We start from the raw sequence: 12,101 nt of genomic DNA on the forward strand, positions 1-12,101 counted from the left end.
AGTCCAATCACGTAGAGAAAAAAACCCTCTCATAAGCACACAGAATGTTTGTTTGGTTTTACACATTATATAACATAATATAAATATATATATATACAAACAACACAGAAACACACGCGCATGCATGCATGTACGCACACATACAAAATCACACTAATAAAACTTTCTTTTTTTTCCGTCCATTTGCGTAACAAGAAAAACTAAAGACGTAAAACATCTATGGATTTTAAAACGAAATTTTTTTTGAATTCAAACAGTATTAATGTTGAATTAGTTTTTAAATTATGAAAAATTGTAATTATTAGTTAATAGTTGAAAAAACAATTATATAAGCATAATACGTGTACCTTCAAATAATAATTTCAGACATTAATTACTTATAAATATTTGACGTATACAACAAATAACATAATAGTCTAGAAATAATTAATCTGTTATATATTTATCAACCCTTTTATAATATTTTTAAATATAAGACTACCAATGACATATTATAGTCCAACTACGATGAGTAAACCATTAATAATTACCGAAATCATATATTTACTTTATTATGTATATGATATATATATGCGAATTTTTCACGGTATTCTAATTTTTTACAGGTAATGAGGTAACGTTAAATTTCAATAGAAGACACCTCAAAATAGTTCGGAACACCATAAGGAACTTTGTAAACAATACCTTACACTCTAATCGACAAAGATCAGCATTTTAAGTTAAATTTTATCGCAACATTTATTTCATTTAGTGTTATATAAATTGACCACCTAACGATAAACTATCGTTAATTGTTGTTTCCCTTCTTATGACTGTTTTCATGTATTGTTTATATCTGTCAACAAATTAAATCTGACCTATCTATGTACATTTTGTTATAATCCGTTTTGAAATTGAATATATTGCATATTTATTCATAATTTGTTTTTTTTTTTTTATTTGTATCTATATAAGTATCCACACCATTTGATTACCATTGAACTATAACTGTACCGCTTCATAATAGTATAAATTATTATTTGGATTAGACCAAATGATGAATAGTCGAAAAATAAAACGTTCCAGGTACCAACATGATATTCTTAATAACTTTCCATGTGAATAACAATAACAAAATTTCCAATTTCTATCAGTCAGTGGCGTCATTTCAGTTTTATAAAATTTTAAATTTATGATTATCTACAGCAGTATTATTGTAAATATTTTTCAACGTATACATTTTTACTTATCTCGTACAAACAATGCAAATAAACATTAAAGAATTAACTCTATATATGGTTAACCCAAAACATTTGTATGATAATAAGGTGATAGAAATATTAGAAATATTGAAATTTGTTAAAATGTACATATTTTAAAATTGAAAATAAAAAATTTAAAAAAAATTCAAATTTTAATAAATACAACAAATTAAATAACATGAATAATATTCTATTTTTGAAAGAATAACTTGAAATATTCACTTTTCAGGCAATATTTCTGATTTCTAATTATTAAATAAAATTTAAATATAATGAACTCAACAATAAAAAATACTAAAAGTAAATTAAGTTTAAATCGCAAGTGTTTCTTCTTAACACCTATTGTACCACGAATTTAGTCGAGACAAATATATCCATATCATTTTCGAAAGTATAATATTTGATATACAAAAAAATAAAAATTATTTGTAACATTAAATACAAAATTCTATTTAAATTTAAATGTATACTATACTTGTTATGAAAAAAACCCAAATAAAAAAATATTAAAAAAAAATTAATTTAAAATTAAATCACCTTGATTGTTTTGTTAAATTATCAATCAGAGTTTCTGGACGAACTTCAATTTCACGATGAATTTTTAACAAGGCCAATCAATTAAAAGGGGTTTCTTTCATAGTATTTTGCAGGTATTTTTTAAGATGACAAAGTGTAGAAAAGAGCTATCTGGTGTAAAAGTCGTCATAGACATAGTCACAAGAATTTGAAGAGTTTTTTTTTCTACGAAAATACTTTTTCGTCACATATTAGCTAGGCTGAGTGAGCGTTTTCGTAAATATTGTCCATTTTAATAATATGCTGTCACCAAATTTTAACTTCTCCAATACTTTTTTCCAATCCTCAGTTAATTATACCTTTATATTATCCATATAAATACAGAATGGCTATATTGTGTAGTACGTAGGTATGTACGAAATAATCTAAGAATTTATATTGAAATAAATACTATATGTGGAATTATCAAATTTGAACTGTTTTATATTTCATAAATTTAATATTTCTGTTCTGTACTTCATTTATTTTTATGATAATAAAATGTAACTTAATGATAATAAATTTGGAATTGTTTTTATTACTATCGTCAACCAATAAAGGTATGAAATTTGTATATTATGATATAAGTGGTAATTACAAGGGCTAATATTTTTATGCAAATGAATTTTTTTTTCTGATGTCTCAACACATAGGTCCGTAAGCAAAAATGTGTTTCAATTGATACTGATTAATTTAATGTAGTTTTGATTTTGCCTTTTTTTTGCTTATTTAACAAATTTAATTTAAAATGAATTCTTAGGACATGTTTTGCTGTTTTTAGGATATTTTTTATGTTTTTAGTGGATTTTATCTACAAATTTTTCAAGTGTAACAAAATTAAAATAATCTAAAGAAATTTTTCTAATTATAAGAGTCCAACATTGATCATAACAACCAGTTATGAAATCAATTAAATTAAAACCTATTTATTATGTTATGTTAAATAAATACAATTAAATATGTTTGGTAACATAATTTTTATAATTTATCGTTTATAAACTATAATAAATACATTTTTAACACATTATTATAGTGCATTTTTTTATGATTTTTGCGATTTTTTTAGAGCATTAAAATCCCAACCCTAGTAATTATCTATATATAATAATTAAAGTCTACAATAAAATCACAATACACATTATTTTTCCTACGCATAGTTCCCCAACATCAGTACGCCATTGACCTGAGAAATTATTACATGAATATAAAATATCTTTTAGATCAAAATATACTTTATTAAAAAACGTTAAATGATATTAATATAAATTATTTTAGTAGAGCCTCTGAATTTGATTAACTAATGGAAATATATTTATAAGTTTTATTAGAATACATGACGCTTTGAGTTGTTAAACAATGGAATAGATTAAACAATCGTTTTGTTAAAATAAACATATATATATATATATATATATATATATATACCGGTGACATTTTGAATTAATTATAATTATTTTGCCATTCGCACTTCATTATGTACAAGACAAAAGCAATTTTACCCATTTCGATACTTCGACGTCTTCATTCACAATAACGATATAATCCCATAAAACACTTTCATTGGCCTATTTAATACAGACGTAGCGTTTTGACATTATCCGCTTCCTTTACTGTGCTTTCGTCCGCTGTTTAATTATAAATTGGAAATCTCCGAAACTTCTTTTTTCAACAGCTTTCAATTAGAAATCAAGTCCGGACACGGTTTTTTAATTGTTTAATAACTTTTAACCGTGATAGCGTGTAATGCGTTGCGTTAAAAATAATTTAAAACTAATCGTGTAGTCCCGTACGAAATGTGTTTTGTTCCATTTATGTAATTCAAGTATGAAATATAGTGATTTCGTATGCGAAGTGAAAATTAAAATCCAATGTGACATTCCACTCGTTAGCTTTTAACAACACTCGACCCACAATGTATGTATTATATTGTGAATAACATGAACAATATCGACTGTCACATTATTCATTGGGCTGGAGCCCTCCCTCATTAACAATAATTTGTTTTTAAATTTACCCACGGTTTAAAATCACGATTATATCTGTTTAGATAACCATGTTTACAATTTTAAAAATGTATTTACTTAATTATTACAATTTAAAACAGTAGACCATAGATATCTATGACTATCAGCAAGGCTCGGGACTTATAGCACTTAAAATCATAAATATAAGCACTTAAAAAAAGCGCTTAAAAACATCGTTATAAGCACTAAAATAAGCATTTAAAAAAATTGAAATTAAGCAAAAATATTTATTAAAAAAAAAAAAAAAAAACTATAAAATTCTAACTAAAAAATCAAACACAATCAAAATAAATCTACACTTTCAAGACATTAAGGATTTTATGGATTTTCTAAGCATTTTCTGAAAAATAAAATGTAAACTGTTCTCTCTGTTCTTGATGTTCTATTTTCAACGTTGGAATATCTTTGTTAACCATACTCCGATGCCTTGGACGGCGACGAACTACGTGACAACGTAAATAAGATGAGAATTATTTTTAAATTTTAATTCTATCAAAAACGACTTTACAGGAGAAAATTGTAAAAACATAAAAAAAACTGGTCAAATAAGCAAAAATAATCAGAAAAGCTAGAAATAAGCATTTTTTTGAAAAATCGTTGAGAAAAGCAAAAAAAAGGCACTTTCAAATTTCGTAATTGTACGTGTTATAACTTGACATACACTTCTATAGCACTCTGCTACATTTTAAGTTAATCCATAAAAATAAACAAATGCTTTAACTCCCGAGCCCTGATTATCAGTGTTGTGCAATAGTTAAATTTATTTAGATGCCTCATCTAGATAATAACTTCATATATTTATGTTATCTAGATAAGAACCAATATTGGTATATAATATTCATCTAAACGAAAATTATGGCCATCTAAATAAATGTATATAGATTATCCACCAAGAGCGTAGTCTGCACACAATCTCAGTGTATTCGATTATAATTTATAGCTTGAAACAAGATAATTTAATGAATAGACAAAAATTGAAGTGTTTGAGTTAAAAAAAAGAGCTTGAACTATTATACCAATATCTTGTTATCAAAGAAATATTTTTATAGTGCAATACAACCATTCCTGCATCAGCACCTATAGAGATGTTGTTTAGCTGTACTGTTCAAGTTTTAATATCGAGAGGAAATCGTCTTGGTGATTCAACTTTTGAAAATCTGCTGTGTTGTAGGACTTGAAAGTACTTATTATTTGTTTATTTATTTGTATGTTTAAGATAACATTCATTGTATTTAATGTTTTTTGTTAATAACTAATATTATTATTATTATTATTATTATTATTATTATTTTGAGAAAACTTATATTTAAACTTTGTTAATTATTATGTTTATACTATGTACCAATGTCTTCATTCTTCATTCTTCACTCATTCATAGTCTCACGTCAACAACGATACAATGTCGTTCGTGATAAATAATTTAAATATGTTTTTATGAATAAGAAATAAATAAACATAAGAGTCCGCTACAAATAATTTATTCAACATTATTAAACCACTCATTTTCAAAACTTGATCAATTTTAGAGTTTAATAAATAAAATATGTATTATTATTGAGACCAATCCTTTAAAAAAATTTTGCATTTCCTTCAAGTTTAAAAATATTTATAGTATTTATACTACGAGTTAGTTATATATCAGTTTTATTATTTCATATTTTTTTATGGTGCTAATAAAAGGATATTATCTTTATATTAATTAGAAAACTTATTAAAAATAAAAATAAAAATATTTTTCATTTTTAGTTTCAATTTTCTGTTATTGTATATATAATTTAAGAAATTTATTTATTTTTTTGTGGAACCTATTTTTATCCAGATAGTTTAAATTTAATTTATCTTATCTTTATCTAGATATTTTTTTTTATCTGAGTACAACACTGATGATTATAACTGAACTGATGTTCAGTGAACTGAACAAATCACAGTTCGATTATTTCTTCAACTTCATCAAAGAGAACATGTTCAACATTGGAATGTTTAAATGCGTACTTAAGATTAACCATGACGAAGGTGGACGTTAATGTATTACCTATACCAAACGCCAATAAAAAAGAACTTACCGAATTCGAAATTCTACAATAATTTTCAAAAACTTTACCAAAGGGATTACAACTATTAGACTGGACAAAAAATATAATTCATTAATTCACAACTAATTGCCATTATTTGTATTATTAAATCTTTGTTGGTTTTTTTTCATATTTAAAATAAGTAAGAACTAAGAAAGCACCTTCCTTTGTTTTTCAAACCTAATCTTCTGACATTTAAGTGATTATTTATTGTCAAGTCCTACTCTTACTAAGAAATACTGCGTACGTCGATGTTATTTAATCATCCAAGCGTGGAAACTCGGTATCCGACTACGGATATTTCATCACACTACAAAAAAAATATTATTTATCAACACAACCTACACAAATCGTTAATACCATAAGATCTAATAGTACGATTAAACACATTAATATGTAGCGCTTTCGTACTATGTTATCGTGATACTTTCGACGAAACGTCCGGGCACCTCTATCGACCCATGTACAATAAATCAATTTTATTCACTCGATAATAATTTCGAAATTAATAATAAAACCACAATATTGAAAGTTGAACCCACTGGTCTCGCTTCGTTTATCTCATCGTGTGCCGGTATTGTGTTGTTATTTTAAATCTGAAAGCAATGATAAATCATTCCTTCGGAAAACGATTTCCAACGGAACTAAATATACCCAAAAATCGTCGATATTCTGTTTAAAACACAGATGATTGCTAACAATTCTTCGCCATTTCGAAAACTGTTGTCGTCGAAACCCTACAATATACCAAGTTTTGCTTTCTATTCGATTTCCAATCTATAGCGAGGTCAAACGATAAATTCTAAAAGTTTTTTTAGTCGATCATAAGTGATTATGCTTTTACATAGAAACCTGTAATCGTAGAATAGGCGATGGTTCACTCGAAGCATAAAAAATATTTTTTATGCTTTCAAAAAGATTGATTTAGTCGACTTCATATTTAAATTTACCTATTTATCGTTTTGTTGGAATTAAAATGTAACAAAATCGTTGTGTCCAAATTCAGACTTAAAACTTTCAATTTAATTATACTTAACCTAATCAAATATAAGAATAAATGCGAATGTTACATGTCAAAAGACATTTTTCATCCAGTAATAATTTAACTGTATGAACACAAAAGCTCATTTCAGAATAAAACCCTTTCCATGTGACGCGTGTCAAGCAGCATTTTAGACTGCTAATAGTATTTTTAAATTCAAATATTCAAACGAGGATCTACAGTGGATAATGATCTACCCGAAAGAGTATAATGAAGCAATTTTTTTTTTTTTTTTTTAAACCAATAAAACACTGTTTTCCCCTAGGGATGTTAACAAAATGTATTTGTTTCCTGGTTAATTTATAATTCATTTAGTTAATATGTTTTAATTAAATTATATTTTAACTGATACATGGTACAATTTGAATCAACATTACCCTTAATCACTATTTCTCGTATAAAATATTAATAATAATACACCAACAATGATACAGTTTTGAGAACTTGATAAGCCAATAATTTGAGACTTTTAATAGCCATAAAATAACAATTTTAAATATGTAATACATAATTTATTTCAGAGATATATTTAAGTTATTGAACTTTTTTATTAAAATGTATATATATTACTGGTAAAAATATTAACATTTGGCTAATGCTGAAATTTTCCATATATGTTCGTAATTTGTAATTTTTGAACCATTAAAATATTAATTAAAAAAAAAAATTAAATATCACGTTGTACAATCGCAGTAAATTAATATACAATATTAATCGTCCAAATTTTAAGCGTATTCAAATGTAGTTCACTTAACCAGCTCCTTAACCTAACAGTTTTGTCATCGAAAAATTTCAACAAAAATAATTTTTCGAATTTTGATCTTTTGAAGTACCGTAGTTATTGCATTGTTGTAGTAAAAAGTGGAAGATACACTAATACTGTATAGTAAGTACTAAATATAATAAGAACTTCGAAAAATACAAAAAAAATTATTATTATTAATATTGATGTATCAAACACTTTAATACGTTTGTCTTCTAAAAAATTGCAGGCATACATTATTTGATGAGAATCTTATAAAAAAAATAATGATGTACCAACTGTTTGTGGTTTTATAAATAATTTAATGAAAAAAAAAGTGCATTAATTACTTCTACTTACATACAATTTTATCATAATTTCAAATTAATATCTCTTATAAAGATTTTTTCAGGTTTTATTATAATTTGATTATTTATGATTGCACATATATAAATATTAAAATAAGTCGATATCAACATTTTCATTCGTTGGTTTCTTGTTGTAGTTACGCTATGCATGTCTGGCTCATTTGAAAATATTTTAACATTCTTCATTAATTCTGTTTTATTAATTTCAAGTTATATTTTTCTTAAACTATTTGGAATTAAATTATTAATCAGAATATTAAAATTATTAAGATATACTAGTGCGTTTATTACGAAAAAAATGTTTAAATTCTATGTTCATCTCTGAATTTTAAAAACAACAGTTATATTTTATCTGACTTTATAAACTTTTAAATTTTCTTTTTACTGTTTTATCTTGATAAATTTTATTACAACATTACTACGTAGTTAAGATGCTATTCGTTTGATACAATATAAACAAAACCATCACTAAAAACTAAACATTATTTATAATGTATTATCTACGCGACGTAGTTATGTGTGAAAATTTAAATAAAATATATTCAAATGGCCAAGTGGAAATCGATGAGTGCCAACTACCCAAATAATTGGCATATTTTAGTAGTACTTTTTTGGCCTCTTTAATTCATAAAAATTAAAATTGTGATCAATATCTAATCCCACTATAAAAAATAACAACTTTTGAATAAAAATTGTATTCAGCTAGAATTGGATAAAGTAATTGTGTAAAAAAGTGAATTGAAAAATATTTGATTTGATGAATAAAATCAAAAAATAAATTTATGATGACATTGTGCGTTTTTTCTGTTTTTGTAAATAATAATAATTTTTAGTAATTTTATTTAGAAAAACAATATACAATTAAACAGGGATAAATAAAAATATACGATATTTACATATTTACAACTTTCTTATAAGCATAAGGCTTGTTTTGGAGGAGAGGGTTCATATGGTTTACAACCATATAGGTTTGTGTTTAATATAATACAATGAATAAAATAAAATACACAATATAAATACAGCACTAATAAAGATACAAAGCTAATTTAACAAAGAGTATAACCATATTTTTTACCTTTTTTAACGTTCTTAAAGTAATTCTATAGCCATAAAATTTAAAGTTTTAAGAAATTATTTAAATATAAAAACGATTTTAAAATGATCAATATTATTAATATTAAGTTATCCATAAATTTAAGTATCTGCAGATAAAGAACTTTTTAGACCAAGTTGTTTTTTATAAACCAGTACCTACACAAATATTTTTCTTTGTAACGGGTAATATACGAGTGATTTTTTCTAGCTAGATTATAGTTAAGCCTATAAAAACGTATTAAAATATTTGTAAGACATAATTTATGAATGCACAAAACATTAATTTCTATATGAATAAAATCATTTTTATAATACGTAGGTTTCAATAACAAACATTTAGTTAATATATCAAGAATTAATTTTAGGCGATAAGTATTTGAATCATAAGCTTGGTAAACCTGTTTAAAATGCTTTTACATTCTCAACGGAACAATTTATAATACGTTTTACAGTAAAAATTAAACACATAAATGTTTACTCGGTAATATGAAGTCATTATGTTTGCAACTCTTTCGTTGGGGAGCATTTGTTGTATAATTCATAATCTTAATCTGAAATAACACACAATAAAAATCACAACTACCCTGTTCCGACCAAAAACGAATTATTATTTATAATTACACATTTATATTTGTTAAAATTAAATATTACTCGTACTAGCATGAAAATGCTATTACGGGAAGTGTCGTGCACTTGTTAAAACCGTATTTTACAGCAGTCACTCGATTAAAATATTACCAAATAGATTATACAATATTTTAATTATTTTGCGAGTGTACAAATAATATTATAATCCACTAAGCATTAAAACGTTCAGATTGAATATTAACGTATGTTGTTACACAATTACAATGTAATAAGCATTAATATTTAATTTAATATTGTAGCACCAATTTCGTTTGTGTGTTAAATTACTCGTATTTGCATTTTAAATAAATAATTGATAAAATTTATGCAACTACAAAATATGTTCGATTTGACAAAAACTGTTTACTTTACGAATTTAATACGTTAACAGTCCATCAGCCTTTATAGATTGAATGCGTTTAACACCGGGAAAAAAATGTATTTTAAAATTAGAAGCTTTACTGCTGCACTTCATTGTCCATTGTACACAATAAACACAGATTTTATTTCCGTTCAAAAATAAATTGTTTATGTTTCGGTAGTCACACGTCGAGTGCGTTCGAGCGGAACTCATTTGAAGTGTTTTAAAGAAACAAAAAAAAATAAGTATAATAGGGGTAATTCAAGAAAAACCTTTTTCACCCGGTCGTCTAAACATAACTGCATTTACGCTTTAGCGTTTTTAATTACTCTGTTCGACGGGGATGGATTCGAGAGCGGTAGCGAAGTAGTAGAATATCGCTGTACAGATTTCTATGGATCCTGTCCGTAAATAAAAACACCATAAGTTAAATCACTGCGCACGCGCATTACAATTACCGTTCACCATCGGCCGTTGTCACGTGTTTAATATTTATACTTGATGACTTCCTAACTCACTACGTATAATCGTCACGTTCCCGAATCAATTTTCACGAACAAATCGACACGTGCCGTCGTTGTATTATTACGGAATCATCGTCGTCGCGTTTCCGTGCACAACGTTTCGATGATCGGCGAAAAAAAATTATGTCGGCCGCGACCTTTGACCAACGAATAATGTCCGCCACTGTTGATCGTCGGGCCGTTCAACGGACATACCCACCCGTTGTGTGAACAATGGACCATTGTACGAACGCCACGAAAACATACACGTTCAGTAGTGTTATATTTTATTTTCTCGTCCAAAAACCATCGTTCGACACGACAACTCGATCGGTCGTTAGTCATAATTACCCTTAACCCAGTGCTTCGCGTCATAATTCAATTTCCGTCCGATCGCCAGGTCCGCAAAATCGACCCGCACCGACCGTTTCAACCGAACAACCCCTAACGACATTTATTTCCGTGCCCGTGGCTCGCTAGTAATTTTTCGTTTCCGACAATTGTACAATACGTATACATAACTCTTAGAATAGTAATTATATACAGTAAGAAACGAAACAAATGACAGGATAACAATAACCTAGGAAATAACGGACAAAAGCCGATGTTAGACGCAATAAAACAGAGAAAAGTTGAATATTAATGTGAAAATTGCACGGAGTTTTATTTACAGTATAATACAAGAATGCGAAAGCGGTGCACCGCGGTGTGGATGATTTCTTTGGGTTCCTTTCAGTTACTAAAATATATACATATTTATGTACATGTTGATGGTATATTATTTCTTACCGTTTACGAGTGCGTAGTCTTTTGTTCTCGACATCTTCAATGGGATTACTTTTCAGGGATGTCGGATAACGTTGCTCGTCATACTTATTCACCCTGGGCAGATGACCAACGTTCCTTAAATGGTGTAGACTCATACGGAAGTGTATAAATCGCACTCGCAATATCGTCGTCCGAATCATGTCGTTTACCATGAAAGTATTTCTACGAGAAACGAAAACGAAAACTCTGCTTGTAGCGTACGAAATAAAAGCGGCATACGGTTGTGTCGACAGTTCAACGAGCGTAATATGTTTGATCGAAAATATCAACACGGACCATCATCGGATGACCCGGTTAAGATAAAATCATACGATTGAAACGAATTTTATTTTCCGGAAGACTTAGGCAGAACATTTACAACAAGGCGAACATTTAATACCATCAATAACGGTCATTAATAATGCTCTGCGAATATTTGAAATATTTATTGTTTTACTATTAATTTTTTTGAACTTTTGAGAAAAATTTTTGTTCATCTCAAAGGTGCACATCTATAATGTATAATATCTATATAATAAAATAATTAGGTAAACAGTGCCGAATTCCTATCGCTTCGGTAGTTAATCAATGTTTTCGTTTGAACATTTTATGTTTAGAAAAAAAAAAAAATGCGTGAATTAAAAATATTTCCGAAGATAAAAGA

General features: G+C 26.9%; 1 protein-coding gene across 2 annotated transcripts in view; it reads left to right on the top strand.

The window, feature by feature from the left end:
• LOC112694103 (allatostatin-A receptor-like) overlaps positions 1-12,101 on the top strand; it is a 221,605-nt gene that overhangs the window by 141,746 nt on the left and 67,758 nt on the right. The window contains exon 5 of one of the 2 annotated variants that reach the window (XR_003149536.1): positions 606-897. The exons of the other annotated variant lie outside the window; for it this stretch is intronic. The gene's annotated coding sequence lies outside the window, so the exon portion shown is untranslated. Of the gene's footprint in view, positions 1-605; positions 898-12,101 lie in introns of those variants that run through there. 2 annotated transcript variants of the gene reach the window in all.

Source organism: Sipha flava, unplaced genomic scaffold (genome assembly GCF_003268045.1).
Source record: "Sipha flava isolate LNK unplaced genomic scaffold, YSA_version1 123_pilon_pilon, whole genome shotgun sequence".
NCBI classification, from domain to species: Eukaryota; Metazoa; Arthropoda; class Insecta; order Hemiptera; family Aphididae; genus Sipha; species Sipha flava.